At 42.2% G+C, this 23,061-nt stretch overlaps 1 long non-coding RNA gene and 1 other non-coding gene across 2 annotated transcripts; one reads left to right on the forward strand and one right to left on the reverse strand.

Annotated features, from left to right (window-relative positions):
• Positions 1-845: 845 nt before the first annotated feature.
• LOC114809212 lies at positions 846-22,683 on the forward strand. Its single transcript, XR_003756973.2, has 3 exons — positions 846-1,016; positions 20,633-20,796; positions 21,771-22,683. It is a non-coding gene; the product is annotated as an uncharacterized LOC114809212 (long non-coding RNA).
• On the reverse strand, positions 10,004-10,109 carry LOC114809413. Its single transcript, XR_003757198.1, has one exon. It is a non-coding gene; the product is annotated as a U6 spliceosomal RNA (small nuclear RNA).
• Positions 22,684-23,061: the final 378 nt, after the last annotated feature.

Here is a 23,061-nt window from a genome sequence, read left to right on the forward strand (position 1 = left end):
GGAAATATGTCTGTTTATTTTTCTATTGTACTCTCCCTAATGCTTACTACAGTGCTCTGCATACAGTAAGTGCTCAAGAAATATGATTTGACTGACTAGAAGTGGGGATTTGGGAGGGTCAGTGTCCCTTCCCCTTGATGCACTGCTCTGGAGGGGCTGCCCCACCTCAGAAGGCTGATGGCGCTGCTGCTTCTCATGCTCCTGGTACTGCAACTGCCATCTTGGAATAATAAAAACTATAGTTAATAAACACTATAGAATGCTACTAACAGGACAGTGACAATTAAGGATTTGGAAGTAATTTTTCTATTGCCCTCAACATCAGCCCAATCCATTATTTGCATGTCCAGTCCAGTAGTGGTCACTTCATCTTTAAAAGATGTGGAGAAAATAGACACAGTCCCAAGAGGAGGGATAAAAATAATGCAAGAGCATCTCCATGGCAAGTTAAAGAAATAGTTGTTCTTTCCTGGAAATCATTAAGAAAATAATAGACAGCCATCTGTCCTGGTTGGTTCAGTTATTTTTCTAGGAGCAGGTGTCTGTACCACATAATCTCTCAAGGATACGTCTATCTTTAGAATTCTCTGATTCAGTATTCCAAAAAGAAAGCATTAGTATTCTTTCTCATCATCACCAGTATTGATTAGCCACCTACTGTGTGTAGAACTTTGACCTAAGCATTTAGAAGGCATACAAAAGCAGTATAAGACATAATTCTTGACCTAAAGGTTGGTAATTATTCCTTCATGAAAATAGATATATTTATTTCCTGGGGAATATTTTTCAATTTGTCCAATCATTAGTGGAAATGTTTTTATTGTATTCTAAGTCTTCTTTAGGAACAAGGTATTGCTAGTGTAATCATTCCAAGCTCTAAACCTCCAGAGATCCGACTTACATTGAATGTATCATAGAAAACCAGTGAAGCACTCAAGTGGAATATGCACATGTGATTGGGTCTATACTAGTCAAACTTCCCAGCTGAGAAGAAGTATCCTGCCTGCTGTTTCAAGGTAGGTAGTTTGTGGCCTCATTTTCAAGTGAACGCTCTATGGATTAGAAACCGGTTTCCTCCTTGGCATTGAGCACATTTGTCCTGGAGACTATTTGTAATAATAATAATAATTGTTTACTAAGCACTTGTTATATGCCTGGCACTGTACTATTTTCTGGGGTGATACAAGCAAACTGAGTTGGCAATTGTTCCTGTTCCATGTGGGGCTCAAAGTCTCAATCTCCATTTTACAGATGAGGTAACTGAGGCACAGAGAACTTAACTGACTTGCTTAAGGCCACACAGCTGACAAGTGGTGGAGCCAATATTAGAACCTATGACCTACTGACTCCCATACTCGTGCTGTATCCACTAGGCCATGCTGCTTCCTCTTACAAGGAGTGGGGCTAATGAGTACTGGATTCCTTGACACTAGGGCTGCCTGAAACCCATCCCCCCAAACTTTCCCATCCCCTTTGGGAAGAACCAATCACACCCTTTTAGCCAATTTGCTGGGAAACAGCCAGGTGATCTAGAATTGCTCTGACATCAGTGACCCTATTTTGTGGAGATCAACGACTGAAGCCTGGCTCTGTCATGCCCACAAAACTTACCAAATTTGCCTGGGACATGCTGAAAAATGTGATCCTTTTGATCCTGGGCAAGGAGGGTGTCCTAGGAAGACTCTGTGGGCTGTGGGAACTGAACAGTTGCTACTGGACAAGAGTACATTTTGTCAAACTTTTTGGGGATGGGCTTCAAGCTATTGGTGTAGATCTGGGCCAACATGTAACAGGATGAGATGATAGACTCGTAAAGGCCTCTCATTGTGGCCCAAAACTCTGCTCAAAAATGAACCACTGTCTGTGGTAAGCCTGTCCTCTAGACTGGAAGCCTGCTTCCTTGCTTTATTGTACTTTTCAAGCACTTAGTGCAATGCTGTGCACACAGTAAGCGCTCAATAAATACGATTGAATGAATAAAGCAGCCTGGCCTATGGAAAGACAACAGATCTGGGAGTCAGAGGGCTTGGGCTCTGATCCTGATTCTGCCACTATCTGCTGTGTGACCTTTAATTATTTGTGCCTCAGTTTCCTCATGTGCATCCTGGGGATTAAATACCTGTTAGTAATAATAATAATGTTGGTATTTGTTAAGCGCTTACTATGTGCCGAGCACTGTTCTAAGCGCTGGGGTAGATTCATGGTAATCAGTTTGTCCCAAGTGGGGCTCACAGTCTTAATCCCCCTTTTACAGATGAGGTAACTGAGGCACAGAGAAGTTAAGCGACTTGCCCAAGGTCAGACAGCAGTCAAGTGGCAGAGCGGTGATTAGAACCCACATTCTCTGACTGCCAAATCTGTGCTCTTTCCACTGAATCACACTGCGATTCATAGTGACTTTATGGACTTTATCCACAGAGTAGTTTTCTTGGTTAAAAAATAATATGGAAATGGTTTACCATTGTCTTCTTTCACACAATGAAAACTTAAGTCTCTGCAATTGTCTTTGATCAACATTTTGATCACTTCATCACCTGCCTTTGACTTTTTACCGTGATACTGCTGCCCAGCACAGATGAATCAGCTTTGTCTGACACTTCAGTTTAGACCTTTCTATTATGGGTAACTCTGGTGAGAGAATATCTGTGTCATAGGTCTATGCTTCATTGGCATATGCAAACTCTCCAGCCGCAATAAGATATTGATTCATAGGAGAGAGTAACAATAACAGTATTTATTATGTGCTTATGGTGGTCAAAGCACTGTGCCCTGGAAAAGAATATTTGAGTGGGAATTTGACATGGACCCTGCCCCTAGAAGGACTGACAATCTATGAATAAAGGTGAGGAAGAGGACTTGAGGCAGGCACGTCAGAGCAATAAAGCATTAAAAAAGCATAGGGTTAGAGACAAATGCACAGAATATAAACAAATATCAAAGTAGAGAGCTGATCTCTTTCCCACCAGGGTATTAGAAAGCAGGGTGGGATGGGTCTTCTCGATGGTGTGGAGTGGAGCAGGTGCTAGTATCAGGAGAGGCAGTGTGTCTGGAACACAGAGCATCAATCAATCATTCATTCTTTCATTCAATCTTATTGAGCTCTTACTATGTGCAAAGAACTGTACTAAGTGCTTGGGAGAGTACAGAATAACAATAAACAGACACATTCCCTACTCACAATGAACTTACAGTCCAGAAGGTAAGACAGGCATTAATATAAATAGATAAATCACAGATATATACATAATCAAAGATATTGAGTGCTTATTACATGCAGAGTACAATACAACCCAAGTAGCAAGTACATTCCCTGCCCATAACAAGCTCACAGTCTAGAGGGGAAGACAGACATGAATTTGAATACTGGGAGCAGGCAGAGAGTTTCTCAGTTGCGATGGAAGGGGACTGAAGGTCTTCAGAGAGATGAGGTAGAAATCATCAGGTGTTTCACTCAGCTGTTTTCCTCCTACTTAGACTATGAGTTCCATGTGGGACTATGGCTGTGTCTGACATGATTATCTTGTTTCTACCCAAGTGCTTAGTACAGTACTTGGCACATAATAAGTTCTTAAAAAAATATCATTATTATTATTAACATTACTGGATACTGATGATGATTATTATGATCATTATGTTTATCATTATTTCACTTTCCCTACACCTTAGACTGTGAGTCCCATATAGGACAGGAACTTTTGCCAACCTAATTAACTTGTAGATATCTCAGCTCTTAGAACAGTGTTTGACACATAGCACTTTACAAATACCACACACATAAAAAAAACCCAAAAAACCCTTGGACAGTCTGCATAAACACCAAGGACTGACTGGAGGCCCTCCACAGTAACAAAGTATGAATGGAGAGAACAGTGAGCTGAAAAAAAAAACCAAACAACAAATTATCTGTCAGTCTGTCAGATAAATTGATATCAGGAGTTCCCATTCAAGACCAGTTGCAGATAGGATGAGCACAGGACACAAAAAACATTACCCTATCTATAGTATGATCTCTCTACATGGGCTATTTAGATCCAGAGTTATTTATTTGCTTTTGTTACAGGGAGAATTTTTCAGTTTAAATCCTTTAAAAATATCCCTCTCTCCAATAATAATAATAATAATGTTGGTATTTGTTAAGTGCTTACTATGTGCAAAGCACTGTTCTAAGTGCTGGGGTAGATACAGAGTAATCAGGTTGTCCCAAAGTCACACAGCTGACAAGTGGCCAATATAGAATGCATTATTACAAGTTTAATGTAAGCATAGTTTCTCATTCAATGAATACCATAGTGCACCAATAAATGTCAGTCAGTCATCATTATTTACTTAGTGCCTACTTTCTGTAGAGCAAATTTGGGATCATACAATTAAAGTAGAAGGTATGCACTGTCTCTATTTTAGGAGCTTGAAATATAATAGAAAGACAGGTTGGTGTAGTATATTTACATAGAATTGAAACAAGAGGAAAACAATTGAAAGCAACCATAGTAAGAAGAAAAAGATTAAATACATGGGTAAGCAAACAGAATGCATAAATCAACATTCCCATACGTGTTAAAGGTGGCTCCTGGGATGACCAGATATATTCATCCTTTGTTGAATGACTTCATTCATTGAATGGATGGAATGATTTCAAAGAGCTGATTTATTTAAAGGACTATTCAGACAGCACCTTCTAACTTGCATCTGTGCAATGGTTTGTTCATAGGTTTTAGTTCAGTTCATTTATGGTTAGTAATAATGTGGTCTTCAAACTCATTTCTATTTTTGGTCACCAGTGGTGGCAAATATTTTTACTTATGTAAAGGTACACGTCCTACTTCCTTGAAGTTATAGCCTCTAATTCATTCAATTGTATTTATTGAGTGCTTACTGTGTGCAAATCACTGTACTGAATAGCTAGAGTATTCATGGTTTTCCAAGGCATTTGCACACCAATTATCTGTTTGTCCTCCCAACATTCCTAGAAGCTAGGGAGTAGCAGGTGTCCTTAGTTCCATCTTACAGATGAGGGTACTGAGGCACCAAACATTAATTGACTTGCCTGAGGTCACACAGCAGGCTGGTGGCAGAACTGGGCCTGCAACTGAGATTTCCAGGGTTCCAGGAAGCCTTTTTCTTATCCTTCCACCGATTCCCATTTGTTCCTATTTTTGATGGTTCCAAAAGCCCTACGCAGAACCACTGTCATTTCCTACCCGCTTTTCTCTATCTCTTTCTCTCTCTTGCTGTCTTTTGGCTCTCTCTCATCAATAGAAACTGGAGCAGATCTCATGGTGCTTGGCGCATGGCAGGAGGCAATATGGTTTTTCCTTTGTAACTCCTAATGATCTTTTCTTTGTAACCCTCATTCTCAATTAAGTCCTCAAAAGGCAAAGTCTATGCATATGTACACAACTAAGAGACGGCCTTCTCCTTGTTTTTCTTACGATTGTGCTTGTGAATGAAACCCTAAAATTACCAATTGGATAATAGAGGAATGCAGCTCTTCCAAATGGCTGGGTTAAATTGGCGGGGATTTCAAGTGGCATTATCATTAATAATTAATAGTAATTAGCCTGTTCCGCCTGCACACTGTTTCAGGGGGCTCAGTAACACACAACTGGGTGCTGTGGAGGAATCAGAGACTCTCTTTCTGCACTCCTAGCTCCTCTAAATCTTAGCATGTCACAGTATACTAGAGCTAGTGTTTGGGATGATAACGGGGTGTATAATAAGCTGCTTCATTCTCCTCCTCGTGATATTCTCTTCATCATCATCAAGTGTTGACCGAATACCTATGAAGCACTGTGGGAATATTCAGAATGTTTGATTTTATGGCCTCTAATCATCTGAGGGAGATTCAAGCCAGACTGGAATGACTCCTGACTTGGGGATCATCTGTAGGTCCTGTATTTGCTCCAAAAAACTATCTCAACCTCTCCTGGCCCCTTACCAATTGGCCCTTACCAAGGAGATGCAAGGAGATGTAGAGGTGTCTCAACAACAAAACTGTTTCAGGGCAGAGGGAACTTTGTGCCCCATCTCTGCATTATGAAGGACAGTTCTGGATCCTGAGAGGATGTGCAATCATCTCATTTCTAGACGGTGAGCCCATTGTTGGATAAGGATTGTCTCTCTCTGTTGCTGAATTGTACTTTCCAATTGCTTAGTACAGGGCTCTGCACATAGCAAACAGTAAACGCTAAATACGACTGAATGAATAGAAGGGAGTTAATGACAGTAAATAATTATGCCATCCTAATAATAATAATGGTATTTAAGTGCTTACAATGTGCCAAGCACTGTTCTAAGCACTGGATATCTATCCATGCATACAAATGTATTGACCCAAATTTCTAATTATAATTTTCCTAGATTAGAGTACTCTGGATCATAGGGTACAAATATTAACTTTATCAAGTATGGTGGTGGAATGGTCGCAGGGATTTTAAGGGGAGGGGCTTGGAAATGGAAAAAACTTCAAGCAAGCTAGAAAGCCACTGTTTTGGGCATTGTTAGGCTGTTTGGAAATTCTCAGGTTTTGTCATAGACGTGGGATGACCTAGTATGACAGCCCCAGTCAAACAGGTATGGAAGGCAGTAGCCCCTGTTGCACCCATGGTGTTGGGCCCTGTGCTATAGGATAATGAGTTGATTAATTTTGTGACTAGCAAACTTAAGTGGTTCCCTCAAAGAAGTAAGAATGCTTAAATTACTATCTTCAAACAGGTGAAGGATTTTTGTGAGAAGTATGCAGGTCTGTTGCTCTGCATATCTCCTGAGGCCAAGAAAGAAGAAATAGGATTGTATGAAAGAAGTAGAGATTTTAGATGGACAAAAAGGATGGGGATGTGATGAAACACTGAGACAGGTTGTAGACTCCCCCTCTAGATTGTAAGCTTATTGTGGGTAGGGGATGTCTGTTTATTGTTGTATTGTATTCTCCCAAGTGCTTAGTACACACACTAACTGCTCAATTAATACAAGTGACTAACTTCAGACAATCACCTTCCTCGAGGCATAGGGCAGTAGTAGATAATTTCTTGTGTTGTACTCTTCCATGAAGCACTTAGTACAGGGCTCTGCACACGGTAAGCACTCAATAAATATGAATGAATTGAATTGAATTCTTGAGGTCTCTTTCAGCTCTGGAGTCCATGATATAGACCCTGCCTATACTATATGGAACTAAATCAATTTCATATTTATTTAGCACTTACTGAATGCAGAGCACTGTACTCAGTGCTTGGGAGAGTACAACACAACAATATAACAGAGAAGCAGTGTGGCTCAGTGGAAAAAGCATGGGCTTTGGAGTCAGAGGTCTTGAGTTCGAATCCCAGCTCTGCCACTTGACAGCTGTGTGACTGTGGGCAAGTCACTTAACTTCTCTGTGCCTCAGGTACCTCATCTGTAAAATGGGGATTAAGACTGTGAGCCCCACGTGGGACAACCTGATTCCCCTATGTCTACCCCAGCGCTTAGAACAGTGCTCTGCACATAGTAAGCACTTAACAAATACCAACATTATTATAACAGACACCTTCCCTTCCCACAGCATGTGCACAGTAATTCAAGTTGGAAATCAATAATAATAATAATTCATTCATTCATTCATTCAATAGTATTTATTGAGCGCTTACTATGTGCAGAGCACTGTACTAAGCGCTTGGGATGAACAAGTCGGCAACAGATAGAGACAGTCCCTGCCATTTGACGGGCTTACAGTCTAATCGGGGGAGACGGACAGACAAGAACAATGGCAATAAACAGAGTCAAGGGGAAGAACATCTCGTAAAAACAATGGCAACTAAATAGAATCGAGGCGATGTACAATTCATGAACAAAATAAATAGGGTAACGAAAATATATACAGTTGAGCGGACGAGTACAGTGCTGTGGGGATGGGAAGGGAGAGGGGGAAGAGCAGAGGGAAAAGGGGAAAATGAGGGTTTAGCTGCGGAGAGGTAAAGGGGGGATGGCAGAGGGAGTAGAGGGAGAAGAGGAGCTCAGTCTGGGAACGCCTCTTGGAGGAGGTGAGTTTTAAGTAGGGTTTTGAAGAGGGAAAGAGAATCAGTTTGGCGGAGGTGAGGAGGGAGGGCGTTCCAGGACCGCGGGAGGACGTGGCCCAGGGGTCGACGGCGGGATAGGCGAGACCGAGGGACGGTGAGGAGGTGGGCGGCAGAGGAGCGGAGTGTGCGGGGTGGGCGGTAGAAAGAGAGAAGGGAGGAGAGGTAGGAAGGGGCAAGGTGATGGAGAGCCTTGAAGCCTAGAGTGAGGAGTTTTTGTTTGGAGCAGAGGTTGATAGGCAACCACTGGAGTTGTTTAAGAAGGGGAGTGACACGCCCAGATCGTTTCTGCAGGAAGATGAGCCGGGCAGCGGAATGAAGAATAGACTGGAGCGGGGCGAGAGAGGAGGAAGGGAGGTCAGAGAGAAGGCTGACACAGTAGTCTAGCCGGGATATAACGAGAGCCCGTAATAGTAAGGTAGCCATTTGGGTGGAGAGGAAAGGGCAGATCTTGGCGATATTGTAGAGGTGAAACCGGCAGGTCTCGGTAACGGATAGGATGTGTGGGGTGAACGAGAGAGACGAGTCAAGGATGACACCGAGATTGCGGGCCTGAGAGACGGGAAGGATGGTCGTGCCATCAACGGTGATAGAGAAGTCTGGGAGAGGACCGGGTTTGGGAGGGAAGATGAGGAGCTCAGTCTTGCTCATGTTGAGTTTTAGGTGGCGGGCCGACATCCAGGTGGAGACGTCCTGGAGGCAGGAGGAGATGCGAGCCTGAAGGGAGGGGGAGAGGACAGGGGCGGAGATGTAGATCTGCGTGTCATCTGCGGAGAGATGGTAGTCAAAGCCGTGAGAGCGGATGAGTTCACCGAGGGAGTGAGTGTAAATGGAGAACAGAAGAGGTCCAAGAACTGACCCTTGAGGAACTCCAACAGTTAAAGGATGGGAGGGGGAGGAGACGGTATTTGTTAAGCACTTACTATGTGCTGAGCACTGTTCTAAGCGCTGGGGGTAGATACAGGGTAATCAGGTTGCCCCACGTGAGGCTCACAGTTAATCCCCATTTCACAGATGAGGTAAATGAGGCACAGAGAAGTTAAGTGACTTGCCCACAGTCACACAGCTGACAAGTGACAGAGCAGGGATTCGAACACATGACCTCTGACTCCCAATCACTCACTCAAAGTTATCTATTGAGAACCTACTGTAGTCAGAACATTGTATGAAATGTTTGAGAGTGTAAGCCAGAAGATAAAATCAGATAAAATCAGATTCCTCACCTTTTTTCAACTGTAAGCTCCTCAAAGTACAGGACCATGTCTAATTCCCACCTATGTATTCTGTCCCAGAATTTAGTACAGCATTCTGCACACAGTAAGAACTTAATAAATACCATTATTACTATTCAAGGAGTGTGTTTTCCACAGATGGCGGGGAGGGGGGGCGGGGGGGGACAGGCAGATACGTCACTATAAATGATGGCTGCTTGGTTGACCCAACATAGGGTACTGGGATTTAATCAGAAGGTTTCCTGGAGGAGTTGGAAGATGGAGAGACTGGTGGTCTTGTGGATTTGGGGATGGGGTGACAGAGTTCCAGGTGGGAGAGATGGCAAGAGCAAAGTTTCCAAAGTGGGAAATTCAGTTAGGGGTGAGCTTGGGAGGGGGTAAAGAGAAGCAGCGTGGCTCAGTGGAAAGAGCACGGGCTTTGGAGTAAGGGCTCATGAGTTCGAATCCCAGCTCTGCCACTTGTCGGCTGTGTGACTGTGGGCAAGTCACTTAATCTCTCTGTGCCTCAGTTCCCTCATCTGTAAAATAGGGATTAAGACTGTGAGCCCCATGTGGGACAACCTGATTCCCCTATGTCTACCCCAGCGCTTAGAACAGTGCTCGGCACATAGTAAGCGCTTAACAAATACCAACATTATTATTACATTATTATTAAAGACTGTGAACTGGGGAATGACAGGCAAAGAGAGTCAACATACAAAATGGGGAATGTTGGTAGAGAGAAACATGGATCATTCAAGGAATTTGCATGTCATCCTAGTGTAGAGGTCATGCTAAATCTTCTCTGAAATCATTCCAAGTACAGAGTAGGTGTGCCAAAGAAAACTGGAAGACAGACATTCACAAGACAGATGTTCACAATGCCATCTCTTCATATGAGCTAGGTGGGACTAGGCAAAGAGAGTGTAGAAGGGAAAGCCACTTCTTTCTGTACATTTTTTTTTCTTTTTAGAACTGCTACTTTGTTCAACTGAATAGAACTGATGTTGTCATACTTCTCAAGCTGTCTGCAAAGATGCCTAGAGGCAAATCAGTAGGTTCTATTAGCCCTTTACTTAAAACACGAGTTCCCTTTTATTAGCAGAATTGTTTCATCATTCAGTAGTGTTCATTTTTCAACCGCAGCAATATTTTTCCAGCTGTATATTATACTTCACTGAGAGAGTATGAAAGAGGAAATATTTTATTCTTGTCTGTTGTTGGGGTATTTGTACTTTATTATCCCTAAATCTACCTATTTTTTAACTCTGAAATCCTGGTCTAATTCTACTATTTGATTGCATATATTGCATTTATTTGGGGACTATTGTTACATGAGAAGGGAGTTGATCCTCTAGCAATTACCTCTTTATTGAGGTCAACTGAGGTCAGAGGTGTGACTGGATTTTTTTTTTTTTTAAGGCTGGTAAAGTAAACCAAAAGGAATTCCTAGCTTTTGGTGTTTTCAGTTTGCTCTTACATTTTCCAAATAAAAATTGTGTTGTGCCTTGTTTCATTTTTTTCCTGGTATTTGATGAAATCTTCTTTCATTTCCTCATTACCTCCCTATTGTGACCAAATTGTGCTGAGTTTTAATGGCTTTGCTAGCAACATGGCTAGATTCTGGTTTTCTGTATAGCTTTTTGTTTTTCACTCTCCTCGGGCTCAGACTTATTCCACCAAGTATCCAGGAGAAATTGCTGTGATTTATTTTTAACATTTCCTACTTTTTCTGGTGGTGGAGGATTTGTTGACATTTGCAGCTAGCCCTGCTGCTATTATGAATCGGAAGCTGGTGGTCTATGAGCTTCCGCACACTCAGAGTTAAGCTGCACTGAAAGGAAAAATGGTATAAAATGTAAATGGGAGAAACTTAAAGACTTGGAATAAGGGACCATTTTAAAAAACCAAACCAAACGCCCTCAAATCTCTATTTTTTTAATGTAGCAACCACAGCTGGAACATAAGCTTGCCTTTTCAGAACTTTGTTGAAAAGGGTTATTCTTTCCGCATATTAATCTCCGTTTGATTATCTAGGTCTTTGATAAGAGAATTTCATTTTATCGCCATCACAATAATAAAATAAAGGAAGCCCTTTGTAGTTGGGAAAATATTTTCAATTATATAGGTTATTCAGCACAATAAAAAAAAGATGAGAAATCAGTTATGGGGAGTTTCTTTGTCTATGTTACTGAGTTCTAAATCGAACTGTTCCACTGAACTTACTGCTTTTATTCAAGGCGACAGTTTTAAATGTTGCTTGGCTCCTATTAACAAATGCTGTTGTCTCCATCTAGATTATACATAAAAATGGCTCCCCACTTCTCTCATGAGGTTTTATGTGCTATATGCATTTAGTGAATAAAGTAGCTGAAGGGACAACCTGGTGGGACTGTGTGTGGTGTGTATGTGTGTGCATGTATGCACGCACACACACATAGGCTGCTCTGAGGATATGGATTTGTGTATGCAAATCATCACCCAACACTTACACACAAATAGGCGCCCTTCTGATTGATTTATCCTTGAGATTCCAGGGTATTTTCAGACTTGTCTGAAAGTCTGATTTTTGTGATTCTTGTTGCTGTTGTTTTTATCGTGCTCTACATGGAACATAAAATTGTGATTTAGATAGTTTGTCCCAGTGGTCCTGTCTGCACTCAACAAACAGTTCCATGTCACTCGCTGCATCCCAATATCGAGGCCGCAGAGAAGCTCGGTGGCGGCTAATCCTCTGAGCTTGTTAATAAGCTTAGGAGCACGTTCATTGAAGACTGACGCGTTAGTCACAAACAGGGAGAAAATATCTACTGGGGGAAGCTGAATTGGTTTTAATCATCTGCTAATCACCAGTAATGAGACCTACTCTGGGGAAGAAAAGAAAAACAGATAGTCGGAGGGAGGTTTTGTTCTTCACAGCAGAGTAACAGGGAATGAGAGGGCAGCTGTTATTAGAAGAGAAAGGATGGAAAGAAAGGAGGGATTTGGCCAGAGCAGATGAAGCTGCTTCTGTGGCTCACTGTTTTGTTAGCTGAGTGTTTCTTTCATTCAGTCCCCAAAACTTCAGATCTTTCAGATTCTCTGAAAGCCCACCTCTACAATATTGCTTCGGGAAGAAAGGGACTTTCACCCTCTATGTCCCCCTATTGGACTTGCTCATCGAACATTTTACCACTGTCCTTTACAAGTTTTAGCTTGAGGGCAGGAGAAAAGTAAATTGCAAAGGAAACTCTGATAGGTATGATTATGAAAAGAGTGAGCACAGGAGGGATAAGCTGAGATGGGAATGTGGTTCTCCCTTGTCCTCAAAGTTTTTGGGCTGACAAAGAATCCAGAAAGAATGAATGGCCCGGGATTGGTTGGAAAATGTTGGACCTGTCCAAACAGGAGGCAGGATTTAACTGCAAAGAGTTGGGGAGGATTAACTGAGTGATCTGAACTGCGTCCAGATCTTGGCTGCCATTTTGATATTGGTATTTTATTTCTAAGAACTTTTAGGTTAAAAACTTGGAAGCACTAATGGTGAATTGTATTACAACGCGTGGTTCATTTGAGCATGTAAAAATTGGTAGGTTTGTCAAAAAAAGACAATTTAGTCTCTACCATATATTTTTCAAGTAATGATCCATAGCTGAATGATAATTAACTCAAGGCAAGAGAAACCATAGAGAGAGAATGAGGATGTGATTGGATCCAGACAAATGGAAGGGGTCTAGATTGAATGAAGGCATTAAGGATCACAGTCATTACCATTTTAATTTTTTATTTACTTAATTCTGAAAAGTGTTCACCTTGCCAATATGTTTAGCCCCTTGGTAGGGGACAGAAGACAGTTGCAAAAAGGAACACTTCAGGAGTCCTGAACCAATTGTCCATTGTATGTCAGTGAATAAATGTTGATATATGAAGACTTGATTTAGTACCTTTTTTGTGACTACTTCATGCCAAGAGACTAAGAGAAGAAAGACATAATTTGAGGCTTGGATTCTTTGAGGGCAGTGTTGAAGATGTTGACTACCTAAATGGAAGGCAGGGCAAAATATGGGTGGAGTATTAGTCACATCAACAGTTTGTCACATCAAAAAAAAAAAACAAAAAAAACAGATTTTGTTCCAGTTTATGGCTTTCTGTAACTCCATTTGGACCTGAAGGACTCTTCTATTTCTTCAAGATTGAAGACAAACATGAAAATAATAATCACAGTTTAATTTCCAAAGGACTACTTCATCAAACCTCCCCATCACACTTTCCCCAAAATATTCCCAAAACACAGATGGGTTGAGTGGGTCATGATCATTGACCTAAAGTATGCTAGAAGCAACTGACTTGGTGGAAAATGTACAGGCCTGGGAGTAAGAAGGCCTGGGTTGGGTTTTAATTCCAGCTATGCCACTTGTCAGCTGTTGACCTTGGACAAGTGACCCTGGGCAAGTCTTAACTTCCCTGTGCCTCAGTTTCCTTTTCTATAAAATGGTGATTTAGATTGTGAAACCCCATGTGGAATAGAACTGTATTCAACCTGATTATTTTGTATGTACCTCAGCACTTAGTTCAGGGGCTGGCACAAAGGGTTCAACAAGTATCTTTAAAGACATCAATCAATCTATCAGTTGTGTTTAAGGCAAAAGAAGCACTGTACGCTTGGGAGACTAGTTGGTAGATCCAATCCCTGCCACAAGGAGTTCACAGACTACAGGGGGAGTCAGCCATTAAAATCAAATTCAGAGAGGGGAATTTACAGTCAGAGGAACATTCAGTAGTCCTGAGCTCAACACCACTGCTTCCAGAAACACCTGTGAACCATGCTGGATGTCCCGTCCATTTGTAAAAGTCTCCAGAAATGATGATTCCACCTATTTTCTCAGTAATTTATTCCAGTCTACAGTTTGAACCCAGTCCTCCAGTACTATGCACCGAGGGAAAATACTGGATAAAATAAATTGACAGAGTGTGGCTTAGTGGAAAGAGCACAGGCCTGAGAGTCAGAGGTCGTGGGTTCTAATGCCTGCTCCTCCACTCGTCAGCTGTGTGACTTTGGGCAACTCACTTAACTTCTCTGTGCCTCAGTTACCTCATCTGTAAAATGGGGAGTAAGGCTGTGAGCCCCACATGGGACAGCCTGATTACCCGGCATCTACTGCAGCAATTAGAACAGTGCTTGGCACATAATAAGGGCTTAACAAATACCATCATTATTATTTCAATCTAATGGGAGAGAAAGCATAAGATGATAAACACTCAACAGTTGAGAAACTGAGAGTCAAACTATGGGCCTGGGAGTCAGAGAACCTGGCTTCTAAACCTGGCTCCACCACTTGCCTGCTGTGTGACCTTGGATGAGTCACTTCACTCCTCTGCACCTCAGTTACCTCATTTGTAAAATGGGGATTAAGAGTATGAACCCCATATAGGGCACGGACTGTGTCCAACCTGATTAGCTTGCATCTATCTCAGTTCTTAGAGCAGTGTCTGTCACATAGTAAGCACTTAAATAGCATAAGAATAGGTAAAAATAAACAGAACTGGATAAATCAGTACCACATAAGGTGAAATGGTACTTATTTTGGATGAGGCACTGACATAACCAAAACTCAGATTTAGGTTTTGATAAATTATCACTGAGGGACTGACCCCTCAATGGATGATGTGTGGTTTTGTATGTAAACAGTGCAAACCCACTGGTCAAAGAAATGAAAATAAAAATCCCTAATATATCTCTCCATCTCAGAAGTGTCTATAAGTTCATGAAGAGAGAATTATAATAATAAAATAATGGTATTTGTTAAACACTTACAATGTGCCAATCACTGTTCTAAACACTGGGGGGGGGGGGGAATACAAAGTAATCAGGTTGTCCTTCGTGGGGCTCACAGTCTTACAGGTGAGATTTTACAGATGAGATAACTGAGGCACAGAGAAGTTAAGTTATTGTCCAAAGTCACACAGCTAACCAGTGGTGGAGTCATAACCACTCAATCTCCAAGGGCTCCTTCCCCTCTGCTTTCAAACATGCCCACGTCTCCCCCATCCTAAAAAAACCCGCTCTTGACCCCACTTCCCCCTCCAGTTATCGTCCTATCTCCCTACTACCCTTCCTTTCCAAAATCCTAGAACGAGTCGTCTACAATCGATGCCTAGAATTCCTTAACTCCCATTCTCTCCTAGACCCCCTCCAATCTGGCTTCCGTCCCCTCCACTCTACCGAGACTGCTCTCTCTAAGGTCACCCATGACCTCCTTCTTGCCAAATCCAATGGCTCCTACTCCATTCTGATCCTCCTTGACCTCTCTGCTGCCTTTGACACTGTCGACCATCCCCTCCTCCTCCATACCTTATCTCACCTTGGCTTCACAGACTCTGTCCTCTCCCGGTTCTCCTCTTACCTCTCTGGCCGATCATTCTCGGTCTCCTACGCTGGAGCCTCCTCCCCCTCCCATCCTTTAACTGTTGGAGTTCCTCAAGGGTCAGTTCTTGGCCCTCTTCTGTTCTCCATTTACACTCACTCCCTCGGTGAACTCATCCGCTCTCACGGCTTTGACTACCATCTCTACGCAGATGACACGCAGATCTACATCTCCGCCCCTGACCTCTCCCCCTCCCTTCAGGCTCGCATCTCCTCCTGCCTCCAGGACGTCTCCACCTGGATGTCGGCCCGCCACCTAAAACTCAACATGAGCAAGACTGAGCTCCTCATCTTCCCTCCCAAACCCGGTCCTCTCCCAGACTTCTCTATCACCGTGGATGGCACGACCATCCTTCCCGTCCCGCAGGCCCGCAATCTCGGTGTCATCCTTGACTCGTCCCTCTCGTTCACCCCACACATCCTATCCGTTACCAAAACCTGCCGGTTTCACCTCTACAATATCGCCAAGATCCGCCCTTTCCTCTCCACCCAAACGGCTACCTTACTATTACGGGCTCTCGTTATATCCCGGCTAGACTACTGTGTCAGCCTTCTCTCTGACCTCCCTTCCTCCTCTCTCGCCCCGCTCCGGTCTATTCTTCACTCTGCTGCCCGGCTCATCTTCCTGCAGAAACAATCTGGGCATGTCACTCCCCTTCTTAAACAACTCCAGTGGTTGCCTATCGACCTCCGCTCCAAACAAAAACTCCTCACTCTAGGCTTCAAGGCTCTCCATCACCTTGCCCCTTCCTACCTCTCCTCCCTTCTCTCTTTCTACTGCCCACCCCGCACGCTCCGCTCCTCTGCCGCCCACCTCCTCACCGTCCCTCGGTCTCGCCTATCCCGCCGTCGACCCCTGGGTCACGTCCTCCCGCGGTCCTGGAACGCCCTCCCTCCTCACCTCCGCCAAACTGATTCTCTTTCCCTCTTCAAAACCTTACTTAAAAATCACCTCCTCCAAGAGGCGTTCCCAGACTGAGCTCCTCTTCCCCCTCTACTCCCTCTACCATCCCCCCTTTACCTCTCCGCAGCTAAAGCCTCCTTTTCCCCTTTTCCCTCTGCTCCTCCACCTCTCCCTTCCCATCCCCACAGCACTGTACTCGTCTGCTCAACTGTATATATTTTCGTTACCCTATTTATTTTGTTAATGAATTGTACATCGCCTTGATTCTATTTAGTTGCCATTGTTTTTACGAGATGTTCTTCCCCTTGACTCTGTTTATTGCCATTGTTCTTGTCTGTCCGTCTCCCCCGATTAGACTGTAAGCCCGTCAAACGGCAGGGACTGTCTCTATCTGTTGCTGACTTGTTCATCCCAAGCGCTTAGTACAGTGCTCTGCACATAGTAAGCGCTCAATAAATACTATTGAATGAATGAATGAATGACTAGAACCCATGACCTCTAACTCCCTAGCCCGTGCTCTTTCCACTGAGCCACACATTTTTAATCAGTGGCATTTACTGAGTGCATACGGTGTGCAGAGCTCTCTCCTAAGTGTTGGGTGAGTGCAATATAACAGAGTTGGTAGACACATTTCCTGCCCACCAAGGACCTTGCAATTCAGTGGGAGAGACAGACATTAAAACATATTTCTGATAGAGGTAGTAGTAGAGTATAAGGATATATACATAAGTACTTTGGGACTGAGAATCAAAGTGCATGAGAGGTAGAAGCAGCGTGGCTAGTGGAAAGAGCATGGCCTTGGGAGTCAGAAGTCGTAGGTTCTTAACCCGGCTCTGCCACTTGTCAGCTGTGTGACTTTGGGCAAGTCACAACTTCTCTGGGCCTCAGTTACCTCCTCTGTAAAATGGGTATTAAGACTGTGAGCACCACATGGCACAACCTGATTATCCTGAATCTTCCCCAGTGCTTAAAACAGTGCTTGGCACATAGTAAGGGTTTACCAAATACCAACATTATTATTTATTACTACAACTAAAGTGTCATAGGCAATGTGGAAGGGAAGGTTAATAGGTTGGGGAGATGAGAGGTTAATTAGGGCAGGCTACTTGGAAGATATATGATTAAAGTAGTTTTGAGGATGGGGAGAGTGGTGGTCTGTCAGATATGAAGGGCATGGGCATTCTGGGCAAGAGGAGGACAGGAACAAGGGGTAGAAGGTGAGAAAGAGAAGCAGCATGGCTCAGTGGAAAGAGCACAGGCTTTGGAGTCAGAGGTCATGGGTTTGAATCCCGGCTCGGCCACTTGTCAGCTGTGTGACTTTGGGCAAGTCACTTAACTTCTCGGTGCCTCAGTTACCTCATCTGTAAAATGGGCATTAAGACTGTGAGCCCCACGTGGGACAACCTGAATGCCCTGTGTCTACCCCAGTGCTTAGAACAGTGCTCGGCACATAGTAAGCGCTTAACAAATACCAACATTATTAAGAGGAGAGTGAGACATGCTGATTAGGCTGGTATTAGATGTGAGGATTGGGTTTTAGTGAAAGATGAGCAAGATTAGGTAGGATGGGGAAAGCATTCTGATTTTTTTCTTGCTGTATCTTCCTAGAGTTCTGTCAGTCTTAAAACGTGGTAGTCTATTTCATGATTCATTGTGTTGGTCTAGAAGCATCGTAGCCTAATGGAAAGGTGACAGGACCAGAAGTCATAAACCTTAGTTCTAATCCTGGCTCAACCACTTGAATGCTGTGTGACCTGAGACAAGGCACTTAACTTCTCTGTGCTTCAGTTTTCCCATCTGTAAAATGGGGATTAAATACTTATTCTCTCTTCACTTTGACTGTGAGCAATATGATTATCTTATATCTATCCTAGCACCTACTACAGGATTTGACATTATAGTAAGTACTTAACAAACCTCAATATTATTTTTATTATTATCATACTGTTATAGCATAAGCTCCTTGTGGGCAGGAAATGTCTATCAACTCTGTTGCATTGTTCTCTCCCAAATGCTTAGTATAATGATATGAACACAGTAAGCACTTAATGAATACTGGTGATTATTATTATCGTCATTAGATTTATTAGAGTCTTGCCATCAGTTAAGAATGGAGAGCAGCACAGCATAATGGGTTTAGCACAGGCCTGGGAGTCAAAAGGACCTGGATTCTAATCCTGGCTCTGACACCTGTCTACTGTGTGACTTTGGTAGATCATTTAAACTTCTCTGTTCCTCAGTTATCTCATCTGTAAAATGGGGATTTAAGATTATGAGCTCCATTTGGGACATGGACTGTGGCCAATTTGATTAATTTACATCTACCCCAGAGTTCATTAGAGTGCCTGGCATATGATAAGCAATTAACAAATACAATAAAAAAAGACATTCATTTTGTTTTACTACTCTTATGTTCCTTTCCCTTTCTTTCTTTTTCCCACAAACCCATTCACTACTATTCTAATGTTTTCTCTAACTGCTTCATCTGTCTCTGTATTTTATCTTTCTGTCTGTCATGCTTATTAGCATACTTGACAGATTAAAAGGCTAAGGTCAAACCAACAAATCCCTAAAGAAATGCTACTTAATTATTGTCATATGTTTTTTAAATACTTTGCTCTTCAAAGAATTTAATAAGTATCAAGATTCAACTTTACATCTCATGTTGCTTTAGCGCTATTAATAAAGTTTGTCACCTCTCATTCCATATTGTGCAAAAGCAATTATCGGTATACATGAGTATCAGTGTTGATATATTCCTAAACAGTTAAATAATGGCTATTAAGACACTAGATACTGGAAAGAGTGCATAGATGCAATGCATGAAGAATTTGGTTGATTTCTCAGTCCAAAAAATAAACACCCAAAACCCTCAATTTAAACATATCCTAGTGCAAAAAGTTCTATGGTGCTTTCAATGACAATGTATGGATTCCTGAAAGCTGGACAGTAAAAAAAACAGGATAGAAAGAACATCGATTCTTTTGAAATGAGGTGTTGGAGAAGGCTTTTGGGAATACCATGGACTGCCCGAAAAATGAACAAATGGATTTTGGAGCAAATTAAACCAAGGTGGTCTTTGGAAGGCCAAATGACTCGATTTAAATTAGCATATTTTGGACACATAATCCGTACTAATTTTCTGGAGAAGACATTTATGCTAGGAAAAGTCCAGGGAAAATGTGGAAGAGGCAGACCAGCAGCTAGATGGATAAAGACCATAATAACAATAATGGAAGAACCACCAGAAAGACTGTGGATTATGGCAGAGGACAAGACATTCTGGAGAAAGAATAACTATGGAGTCACTATGAATTGGAAATGACTTGATGGCACTTAATAATAATAATAATAATAAATGAAAAAAGTGAAAAAAGCCCAGGACTAGAAGGCAGAAAACCTAGATTCTAATCCCAACCCCACCACTCACCTGCTGTGTGACTTTGAGCAGCTCACTTAAGTTCTCTGTGCCTCAGTTTCCCCATCTGTAAAATGGGGATTAAATGTCTGTTCTCCCTATCTGTTAGACTATTAGCCCCATGTGGGACAGTAACTACACCTGATCTATCTTTTATCTATCACTGTGCTTAAGATACTGCACTTAAAGACAACTGTAATTATTGTAATTATTAATAGTAGTATAGTAGTAGTTACTATTATTTAAAACCAGTGGGACAACTGGAACGGATAACTCAGTCACTGAAGTAATGTCTTCCTCCTCACTACTGTATTTTTATTCATTTTGTCCCAGCCGTATTCTTCTGTATGGACAATCATTTTTTAAAAAAATATTTTTAAGGTGGTTCCACTATGCAGAGGAGCAAAGGTGATATTTCCAAATCTTGTTTGTTGCAGGTAAATCATTACACAGTTTAAGACAATGCTCATTAGAGGTGTTGTCAATCAGCCCAGCTGCCTGCCAGAAAATCGCTGCTGAGATGAAAGGATCATGGATGGATATGTTCAGTCTCTATTCATCTATCAGTTTCTTCAGTGTTTTTTTTAATCCATTTACAGATGATAATTGAGTCAAGTTTATTTTTCTGCCCCTCAAATACTTTAGGTCTTTGGTGATTATCAATTGATTGTTACCAAAGGGGTGAACGAGGAACCAAAATATAAACGGAGGAATGAAAATATAAACGGAAGGAGGCGAGGAAAGGAGAGGTAAACTAGAAGAACAGTAAAACAGAGAGAAGAAAGTAAAGCAAAGAACAGGATAATGAGGTGAAAACAAATGCTAATTAGTTTAACATGCTTTAGTGAAAGTCTTGGGACTAGTCCCCAGTAGTAGCTGGAGAAGGATTTGTATTAAGCATTTCACTGCCTGCAAAGGGTGAAATTATCAGGTCAACTGATTACCTTATCAAAAATAATTCTATTGATTAAAATAAGGCTTATAGTTTCTTTGAGATGATTTTCTCCTTCCAAACCATTTTCCCCCAGTAAACAGAGACTAGGGAAAGAATCTGTGAATAACTACAGGGCTGACACATTTGACTGAATCAGGAGCATCCCCTAAAGGCTCGGGATAGTCTTGTGTAAAGTGTAAAAAAAAAAAAAAAGTTTGGACAGACTGAGCCTTTAGTTGTGGTCCCCTCTGGAGGCCTGCTTTTTTCCTTCAGATTGCCAGTGCCTCCAATCTAGGCATACTTTAAGGCAGGAATAGCCTCTCACAGTATTTGGGACCTTTCAGATTCAGACATAGCTGGAAGCAAGAAACGCCAAAACACTTAACCCAGCATTTCAGAGTCCCAGAAGGGGTCACTGAGAGTCTAGGAATGGACCAAGGTTGAAGGAGGGACAAGGTTCTAATTTCACGTGGATAGGCTCACCCAAGCCTACTTCAAAGAAACTCTATGAGAAGAGAAAATTGAATTGGAAAAAGGGTCCATCTCAGCAACAGCTGAAAAATCACAAGAGGGAACTCCACCACACTTGGAAAAATTATGTTTTTCTCACTTACCATTCAGGTGGCAACCCTGCTTTTAAAAAAAAACATTTTAATACAGAATTTAAAATGAATTCTAATATCAATTAATTCAGCGGGCAGAAGGACATTGGTAGCAACCTTTATGGCATCATTTGTCATCCTCTAGCTATCCCTAAGAGGTTAAAAATGTAATTGGAATGCATTCACCAGGTTGCTACAGATGATATTCCTCACAAACACATCCCTGATTTTCTTCTATTTTTTTCAGATTTCACAATTGGTTTATTGAAAGCAAAGCAAACTTGCATGGATGAGTGATATAGATACCGACCCAGATGAAGATCCAAAGGAATCATCTCAAACTATTAAGGAACAAAGGGATTTTAAAAGGTTCAAGCTGGCAGCTATGTTCAACCTAATAGAGGCACTACCAGTCGGTGACTTTCCCCTAGTTCCTGTCTTACTTTCTGGGACTCATTGGAAACAGGCTGAACATATTTAAATCTTTCCATAGAAGGTTTCGTCTAAGTTGCTTCTCCAGTACTGTTTGAACATTAAATATGCAAATAATCATCATTACACTTCCAACAATTACACATGTTTGCGAGCTTTATGTCAAGTGCTGGCAGCAGTGCAATCATTTGTAAAGACAAATATTCCATTTCAAGAGATGTCATGCTGCTTAGAAGATTCCTTTTTGTATTAGTAGCCACACTGCTGCTTCAGAAAGTGTGCAAATGAACGTGACAGTGCTGCCAATAGCCACCAGTTCCTTCCTCTCGGCAGAGCAGATGTCAATCAACCATCCCAAACAGACCAGGCCTCAGTACCGCCGCAGACATTAAACATGGAGAACGGAGAGAGAGAGAGAAACAGAGGGAGAGAGGAAGAGTGAACAAGAAGAGAGAGGGAGAGCACGAAAAACACAGGCAACTCTCAGACTCAATCCCCCCCCCCCCAATTTCCTCTCCCCCTCCCTCTGCCTCCCTTTCTCTCTGAGGGGGCCTGGGGCCTTTAGAATATTTTAATTTCTGATTTCTGACTATATTATCATGTGTTTGTAACAGACGAATTGTAATTTGTAGCTCTGAGGTGATATGAAAAGCTTTCTGAAGCCATAGGATAGCTGTGGGAAAGTGTCAGGTTTATTTCTTTTTTCTTCCTCTCTCCTCTCTTCTTCCCTGTCGTTTCCCTCTCTTCACTGGTTCTGTCCCCCCTCCCCATTCCCACCTCCCACCCCCCAACACTGCCACCCTCTCTCTCTCTCTAGCTTTTTTATAGAGTTATGGATAATTGTCACCATTTACTTTTATCACATCCAAAGTAGCAGCTTAGAGAAGCTGCGACTTTAGTCAGGACTAATCTTGCCCCCTCCTGAAGTGGGAAAATCCCAAGAATTTCAGAGTCCTATTGATAACCCTTGTGCTTCTTTTCCATAAAAGACGGATGACTCTGGCAAGCTTGGAAGACTGCAGATAATGGGATTGACTTGGTACTTAAATCTCAGTGAACCAAGACAGCATAAGTAATTAGTGAATTGGATCCATACCGGGGTGCTA

This window comes from Ornithorhynchus anatinus, chromosome 2, assembly GCF_004115215.2.
Source record: "Ornithorhynchus anatinus isolate Pmale09 chromosome 2, mOrnAna1.pri.v4, whole genome shotgun sequence".
NCBI classification, from domain to species: Eukaryota; Metazoa; Chordata; class Mammalia; order Monotremata; family Ornithorhynchidae; genus Ornithorhynchus; species Ornithorhynchus anatinus.